The following is a 9,115-nucleotide window of genomic DNA, read 5'->3' as shown; positions in this document are numbered from 1 at the left end:
ATAAATAAATAAAAAAAAAATAAAATGTTAGTATATATTGTTCCCTATCGTTCTCTTCATACGGTGCGTTATTTCTGTCGTGCTAAATTCTCAGGCGAGAGCAGTAGGACGGACAATGACCGAAGCATTTTTGGGCGCATGCTTACTTACCGAAAAAATATCTAAATCTGGGGATTTAGTCGCCAGTCACAAGATCAAATGGAAGATTGAAGCGACTACTTTCAGAGAAAGGAGCGTAAAAGGAGAAAACTAGTTTTTGAAACCACCACGACGAAAAAGTAGGCGAGAGAGGGAGGGAAAGAAAGCAGCTAAGAGCGAGCAGGACCATATGAGGGAGAACAGTCGCCTTTTTGTCTGGTTAGGATAAAAAGGCGGCTTCTCCATTTGCTGACTGGTTGGAAACGGGGAAGCGTAGTCGGGAACAACCAAATCAATCTACCGGCACTACTTACAGCTGTAGCGCCTTTACTACTTTCACTATTCCCTTTGTTGTTCAGCCACAGTGGAAGGAGGAAGGCAGGTTACCGAGAACCGTTTCCCAGCCCTGCCTATCCCACGTCCTATACTGCTTCCCGATTCTCTCCTTACAAGGGCTTTCGGGGCCCTTTAATTCCAAGTTTGGAAGTGGTGGCGGTAACGGGCTGGCTGGCAGGCGACCGCTGGTGGGTTCCGGGACAGCTCGGCCGGCCTCTACTAGGGCGTGGTGCCTACTGCTGCGGAGTCGATTGTCCCATAGCGAAGGGAGCTGCCGGAGAAAACCGAGGCGCATGCGGGCAAGAATAAAAGTATCACGAACAGGAAAGATCAGAAACAGGGATCAACGAGTGTTAGGCTGTGGGGCACGCCTGAGCTTATAGAAGTCAGCCAGCTACGGAGCAGAGCAGCTCGCTGCTCCCGCGAGATCTATCCGAAGGAAACAGACGAAACGAGGTAGATAAAAGACGAACGACACCAAAAGAAAAGATGTACAGAGACGGAAGTTTGGATGAAAACGAAGTATATATTCGTACCTACGACGCTGTACTATGTTTTTTTGTTCGAGCAAACTTTCGATCGGTGTTAATCATGTCAGTTAATTTAATATCAATAGAGACGTTGGCGACTTCAGTAACTATTAGGCTTGCATATTTGGCTCGGCGAAAAAAAAAATAAGCGGCAACCCTAAACAAATTCGTTACGGTGGTTATGCAGAAGTCAAGCGTGTTTCGAATGAGAAACAACTTATCAACATAGCACAATAGTTACTAACATATATTCCCGTATACTTCGTGTATTCATTTTTTATCGCCAGTGACACTTTCAAATGAAAACTTTGGCTTCCATACGAGCACGGATACTACAGATTTCGCTATTAATTTCAACCGCAGTAAAACCCTGCGTTGATACTCTACGCAAGTTCTTATTTTATCGTAAGAACTTACTAGCTGATTGTTCTTATTCGTACTTTTAATTAATTATAGATTATTTGAACGTAATCGTAATTAAAATTCAATGCATCATGTACTTTAAATAGGACAGAGGTAAATTTTGCTTAGAATATCACTAACCAAGATGGCAGTACACTTATTTTTGAAGTATGTAAGTATCCTGTACGTGGTGATTACTATCTAATTGTGTACCTACGAAACCATAGTGAATAATTGTACGGCAGATCGCCTTTCTAGACATTGACCTATCTTCTAACGACCAAAATTAACAACAGCACTATAGACACACCACTATTGAATTCAATACCCGGCACAGAAAAGCCTATCATTTGCATCCGCATTCCCCATGCATTGGAATATCAGAGAATTATAACGCTCAACTTATTGCCCGAACTTCGTTATAGCGACTATAGGAAATAATATAAATTTTTGACAACGTACGCATTGCATATACGAATTCAGAACTAAAAAAGCTCCATCTTCTGATCAGGATAGGTTTAACCAAATTATTTCATGAGTCATTGCCTCGACCATAGGTTGCCTTTCATAATGTCCTATTGTTGCTTATCTACATACCTACCTGGTTGTATAAAGACGGCGCACATTGAAACTCCCATGGCTTTCACTTAATATTGTTAAACGTTTCTCTATGCATATGGGTTTCCTATGCATAGAGATGGACTCCGAATGAACACGTTTCAGCGAACTAAGCTCAAGAGCTATCTGAAAACGTGAAAGTCGTCGTCATGACGATAACGAAGCCAGATCAGCCCAATACAGATGCTTATTATTTTTTTTTTAGAGAGGGCCATGTTTCAAGAACCTATAGAAAGTAGCGACTTTGAAGAGGTTGTTGAGAAGTCTGAGGTACGTGCAGCCCTTGTCGACGAACTCCTCGTATCTACAGAGTCTCAAACAACAGAGGTATGAGAATTTGTTGCTGGTCACCATTTTTTTTCTCATGTCATAGCTAATATAATTTACTGTTACAAATCGTTAGATCTTTTGTACGATGTTAGCCACTTCATATATATTGATTCATGTAATGCGCTTCAATCACTCGAAATACAAACGGCTACCTATCTCGACCACTACCATGCATGCATGTAAATTACTCATTGATTATGCAGAGCTTCATACTTATTATCGTTATGGCAGCGAATAGATACCTACGAAAGGGGCTTCATTACTAAAATTCCAGACGAGGAAATACTGTCTTTTCATCATTAGCTTGTCAAATTGGTGTCGTTTTAGAATGTACCTAGAAGCCACAATCGTAAATGGGTACCGTTCGACTGTGTTCTGGCTGAATTTCGAAGTAATCAGAGCACTATTGACAACCAACGAGATCTCTCCCCATCTACAGGACAGGAAGAAAACAGACCAGTAAAAAACAAAGCTGAATCGAACAATGCCGGGACTAAAAAACCTGTCAAAATAGACCTGAATGCCCAATTCAAATCGTCGAAGTTAGTTAAAACATCGAGTAGGTGTACTGGCCAAAAATTCGTCCCAAGCAAAGCGTACGAAAATGTATTGAAATATAAATCCACAGTTTTCACTCGAGTAAAATCGGGAATGAAATCTAAACCAAGCCTTCTTGGTCCTTTGCAAAAAAAGGCGAAAGAGACAGGAAAAAATGCCATTGCCTCAAACGACAAAAAAAGAGAGCGTCTTTCCAGCCTCTTCTGCTGCTTTCGTCTAAAGCGGTAATTTGCTATGCTATGAACTGTGCTTTTTGATGGGCGAGCGTGTTGTTGTTATTATTATTTATAGCGTTAACTTGTCGTATTAACTTTGTCAGGAAACAATTAGTATATCTGCTATCGTGCGTCGACTTAGTTATACGTATATCATTGAATAAATAAATCCTTGTTTTCGAAGGTAATCGTTGTATGATGGAAAACAGCTGATTCGTATTTTACATAAGCCTGGCAATTGAGAAGAGCGACAAGTCAATGTGAGTGCTTTCCAACAAAAACCTAGTTACGTTTTAACAAAACTAGGTAGTTAACCTAGTTACTCAATCTCTGACAATTCGGATGACGCTCCATGAACGTATGAGACGTATCTAATCAAGAGTATTCGTTTCGCGTAGAGTAACTTTACGGAAAGTCGGTGTGCACGTATGAGGTGTACTTACGATGTGTCAGTATCAAAAAAAGGAGGCCATAACAGTTAGGCAAACACCTTCGTTATCATCAACTAGGGAGCCAGGACGGCGCGTTCAGGAGCGTAGAATTAGTCCACCTAACGTCGACGGTTATTTTTTAGTTATTTCAATTGCTACTAAAAAGGTTTCCTATTGAGTTTGACAATTTTTTTTATCAAGTTCCACTCGGAAATGGTTTAGAAAGAGACAACTAAGCTCGTATGTATCACCCTTAAGTAATCCAACGGACTGCTGTTCAGCAAAAGCACGAAATTCCCACAGAACGACGAGAAGTATGTGCTTTGTTAGTTAAGCTCACATAGGTTTACCTGTGAGTAACGTATTTTATATACCTGTTATTTAGTCAGCGGGAATCGAGGCCTTTGTCCATTTGGGCGGTTTCCGACAAGGCTTTCGTGGGCATATTTCGTCAACTAGCATGCCAACGATCGTTTTTGTAATGAGGTGCGAATTTTAAATAAGTTTATTAATTTGATACAAGGTAACAAAGTTCGAATAGTTGCTGTGAATCATAGAACAAGAACATGATCATGAAGTAGCTCTCGATGGACGTTGATTGGCTACGCGCCTTGTCTAAATGATGTTCCGAAGGAACGGATACTTTTGGTGGCTGATTTGTCGGATATCGGTTCTCCTTGAGAAACTGGTTTCTGTCAATCTTTCCTGGTGGCAGCGCCTCGATAGAGGCCGCTCCGTGCTCGTCTGATGTATACGGTTATACAGTAGCTGGGAAAGAGGATTTAGTTGTAAGCATACGCACCCGCTCATGTGCGAATGTCTGGTTCGCTGCCATCATTGAAAGGATTGCAGTGGCACTGGCAGACCCGACTTCAGGGTGTGGCAGGCCTCGCAATTAACCCTTCTAACATCGCTAGGCTTTGCCACCTAACGCCAGCCATTAAGGACACGTTACATGTGTTGAATTACTATTTGATGATATCACCTCCCTCTGGTTTCTACCTGAGGATAACGGATGACCTCCCTCCCTTACCGTCCCGTACTTTTGAAACCCGTTACTAAGCTGCTCCATTTTAGTAGACAGATTTAATGAGTTAGCGCATTGACCGTAACTGGATGCCTGGCAAACCATGTGTGCGCGTGATTTTTCGTAACCCATTTTTCAACGTAGCATACATACATTCTTTGAACGCAGCTTGTAAACTTTGGTCCGCTTCTGTAGGAACTCATATGCTGATGGACCTGAACATCGCAAACTATGAATGGTTCCGACAATGGTCAGTGTGTAAAATTTAATACATCGCATGACAAACACAAGAAGTAGGAAGAACATAAATGTAAAAGCCTAGGTAAATTGGTTCACTACCTGAATCAGGCGTGTGCGTGTACTCAACTAGATCTAACATTCAGATAAGGCATTTGACCCGGATAGGATATTGCTGCCCGCACAGGTGTCATTGATATAGGTACCCCCAGAAAATAACAACGTAGACTCTGACACACGTAAAATCTTTTTCACGCTCACTAAAAATTTATCGCGAATGTACCTCTAGCAGCAGCTTCTCTAAGCAAACACTAACAATCAAGCATAGTTCAATCTAACCGGTCCACGGTCTATCGTCTTTGCTGAGTAGTTATTTGTGATTTTTGCGGTGACGATTTGCGTTTCGTGGGATCTAGGCAGAATCACCCGTTAACGTGCACGCGTTTGATCATCATACACACTGATCATGTGTATAGTTGCCGTGTAAACAAACATATCCACATATATTGTAGCCCCTTCAGAATTTGCCCTGTAAGTGCTATTTTAAGCCATGCACGAGTCTGATCTCAAGCAAAAGCGTAAGTAATTACGATAGCATAGTATTTCCTAGCTTACTATTTTCAACGCAGCTACCTTAAAGGTTTTATTTGCTAGAAAATAGTATTCTATAGCAGATTCGAACCAACTGCCAGGTCCTATACGGTTTGGATCCAAGATTCGAATGTTCGCTATATTGGGATAAGTTCTTAAAGCACTTAATTAGACGACATATTAAGGGGGGTTGTCCATACAAGGGCATTTCATGTGGAAGTTTAAAAAAAAAAAGTTAGGCGATCTCTATTGGCAAAAGTAAAGCACGCTTCAACCTAGAACGACTATAATTTGTAATTACGATGTAATTCTGTTTGAAGAATATAGACTCGCAGTTACGTACGCTTTTTGGACAATAAACGTAATTTGGCGATTTTGCGAGAAATCTTTCATGCAGTAGCTCATGCTTTTGGTCTTAGAAGGAAATACGCATAGGGCAGCGTACACCGTTTCTGTGCCATGCAATAAAACTCAACTCTGGGGATTTACCCGGTGATGCATGATATATTTGGCTTGTACGTGACTTTATTTCACAGCACGCCTAGACTAAATCTCCACCCTGTTTGGCTGTACAATTCTCTGTTGGTCCTTCTTGTAACTCGTAGAATATTTTAGCATTCATTGCTGAATTTGTTAACAGGATCAATACCTTTACCGTACGTACATGCCTGACCACGTATAGTTCCCACACAGACCCATGGCCCAGGCTATACATTTAGATTTCATATTAGTTGACTGGCTCCTGCGCGACCATCCGGTGCGAAATTGTACGGCAAACATCACTTCAGAAAAGGCAAAACGAAAATCCTCACCGCACATGAGTTTCTTGAAATGCTTCGTTTCGTCCCCATATTAATTGTGCAGAGTGTATTATAGAACATTATATATTAGGACTCTAATATATAAAGTAAATGCTAATACGCACTTAGTTTATTTTCAATAAGTTAAGCTACGCTGATCCTGTGAGTGGAGTGTCAAGTGAAGCTAAGATCGATGTAACTTACTGGGCTCTATCGAGGTCGATTTTGGTTTCGATGTGTATTAACGCGATAACAAAAATGACGTTATGGTAGAATGCTTAAATCTATCGATCATGAACCACGGAAAAGAGAATTCTCACACACGTCATGGGTATTTTTCTTCGAGTCCCATGAATCGCAGAAGGTTCTCGGCTACAGACGCTTATTCTTTTAGATATACTTCGCTCTTTTCTAGCCACTTGTTTTATCTTTCGTGCGACGTAATGTATTTAGTGTCTTAGTAAACAGCATACTAAAATATGATTGTGTCACATTGTAGTTGTATTGATGCGGTCTTATATTATCTCAATTTGTGGTTGTCGATTATAGCTATGAACCACACAGGTTGCTTTGAGACATTGCTTTGGTAACCTATAACAACGACTAAGCACTGAAGAATCCTATCGAATTCAGATATTGTCCTGCAGTAAATTTTTCGAAGATATTCTGCCGAGTAAATGGCCGTATCAAAGGTTCAAACGTATCAAACGCGATCGTACAATGCTTGATGCAGCCAGTGGTAATGAATGCAAAAGGTTCGCAGATATTTTCTTAAGATAACCGGTAAGAGAAACGAATAACGCCGTTTTAGCTATGAATCAATGAAAATCGTTTCCTTAGATTACCCTACACATTCTCGGTATAGCTTGTAGTGTGTCTGTGTAGTGTCCGAGATGAACTAGCTGGCCGAGGTTTGTGGTATCGCCGCCATAAAGACAGGAAGTATTGTTTAACATCCATTTGCAAGGTCCACTTCTCTACAAAAATTATACAAAAATGCTTAAACTATATAACACGTCTATTAAAAGCTAGCCTAGCTTGACTCTCCTCAAACGTCTGTTTTAGAAATTTCTTGATTAATCAATTATAACACTCTTTAGTTTGAAAGTTGTACAAAGTGTGAGAATACTGCGAGAGGCCAACGCTTAGAGTGGGGTTACACTCACCGTCAGCGTTATCCACCACTCAGCAGACTTTTCAATCATCCCTAATGTTCTTCTTTGTCCTCAAAGACCATTTCGTATGGAAACTTTTCTTGCATTTGATTTTCGAGCCTATAGTTCGACTTCCAAGACTGAACATTTACGCAATCAGCAGCCACCGGGAAAGGGATTCCAGTTCAAAGGTTGTCGAACGTATGTGGCACTGGTACCGAAGGCACGATTTTACACAATCCGCTATTACATATAAGCTGTGTTTGCTACGGTAACCCCATTCTACTTTCGCAATGATCTCAAGATCATGAAAGGCATTTGCCTCGCTTTTCAAGGTAGCCAACTGCAAGGGGCATTAGAGTACTGCGAATTGCATTTCAGGGAAACGTAGCCCCTCCATGGCCTTTAGGTTCCATTGACGAACCGCATTGTGAGTGAAGACAGTGAAAAACATTTTCTAAATCTCGAATTATCTGCACACATCAGCCCCAAAGGGGCTGTATTCAGTTAATAAATAATTAAGTGTCTCGATAGTATTATGCAGTGTTGTTCTGTGTACAGAATTATATTGATACACGTAAAGAGACAACGTGCAGTGTTTAGCATTGTACAAATAAAAAAATTCTTTCTTTCCTAGTTTGACAGACCTATGTTGTTCAAATATATTTTTTCTTATTATTTCTGTCACTCACTGCCCTCTTAACATAACAACCCTTTAGACAAAATGTTAGTACTCCAAGCTAGGTCCTTAGTAAACGTTGATTCTATATATCTGAGCAAAGGTGGAAACGAAAGTTGCTGAAACTTTTACGTTCGTAAAGTTTTAGCAACTTTCGCGTCCATTCTTTCAGTTTTTACGAAAAAACTATTTGGCTTAACTGTACCGATGAAACTTAAAAAATAGTTTTAGCAGTCCAATTAATCCATCCAACCGATCAGTAATGGTAATTTCGACCGTCCGTTTAAACAGTAACTAACTTCGTAATAAAATGAGCTGACTATTTTCCTTGTTTTGGCTATACAAGGATGCTTCTACTTATTATTGTAAAAACAATGGATGCCACTAGTGTTTCGCTTGTTTAATCGCATATATGTAAAAAAAAAATAAACAGTATATTTTTAGTCCTATATAGAAAATGATGAATTTCGATAAAGTAATAGGATATTACTCTTCAAATTGTTAAACAGTATCTTGGAACATATACCTAGATAATTTGGTGACGATACTCTGTGAGTAAAAACGTAAAATGTACACAGCCCCCCTCCCCACGCGCCCGCCCGCCCTTCATCAGTTATACTACATAATATGATAACGATGTTGTGAGCGTTTAAACGTTGGGAAAGGTATTTTATCTACAAGCTGGGTGATAATAAATTTGGAACATATTCCTACAATTCATTGTCACCGTAACATTTGTTCGTTTTTGTGACGGCCCGCTAGACGTGCTCCGTGTAGCCATCTAGGCGTGTGAAAGGGCCGTCGGCAACCGGCGAGGCATTGCGTGACGACTGCTTAAATTATAGCATAACCTAATAGCTTATTATGGAGAAGAGGGGTCCGAATGTGGCAAATGGGTCGCAACAAATGCACGAATGTTATGGTGCGAACGTGCTCAGCCAAGATGGCAAACTCATTTTTTACAGACTCCCATCATAATTTCATTTGTCATGGGCCATGACTCTGGAGTTCAATGCAACAGGGTACAGTTTTGACGGGTTGACCGAGGTCTACCTCATATATATATATA

The 9,115-nt window shown here is 40.5% G+C and overlaps 1 protein-coding gene and 2 long non-coding RNA genes across 7 annotated transcripts in view; 2 read left to right on the top strand and 1 right to left on the bottom strand.

Moving 5' to 3' along the window:
* The window catches only part of LOC111252715 (uncharacterized), a 95,929-nt gene that overhangs the window by 32,841 nt on the left and 53,973 nt on the right, over positions 1 to 9,115 (bottom strand). The window lies entirely within an intron of this gene.
* The window catches only part of LOC111252642 (uncharacterized), a 124,406-nt gene that overhangs the window by 102,292 nt on the left and 12,999 nt on the right, over positions 1 to 9,115 (top strand). The gene's annotated exons all lie outside the window — the stretch shown is intronic.
* LOC111252486 (uncharacterized) lies at positions 2,175 to 3,486 on the top strand. Its single transcript, XR_015318409.1, has 3 exons — positions 2,175 to 2,351; positions 2,682 to 3,136; positions 3,312 to 3,486. It is a non-coding gene; the product is annotated as an uncharacterized LOC111252486 (long non-coding RNA).

This window comes from Varroa destructor, unplaced genomic scaffold, assembly GCF_002443255.2.
Source record: "Varroa destructor unplaced genomic scaffold, Vdes_3.0 BEIS01000001.1, whole genome shotgun sequence".
Lineage (NCBI taxonomy): Eukaryota > Metazoa > Arthropoda > Arachnida > Mesostigmata > Varroidae > Varroa > Varroa destructor.
This window is presented reverse-complemented; position numbering and strand designations above follow the sequence as displayed.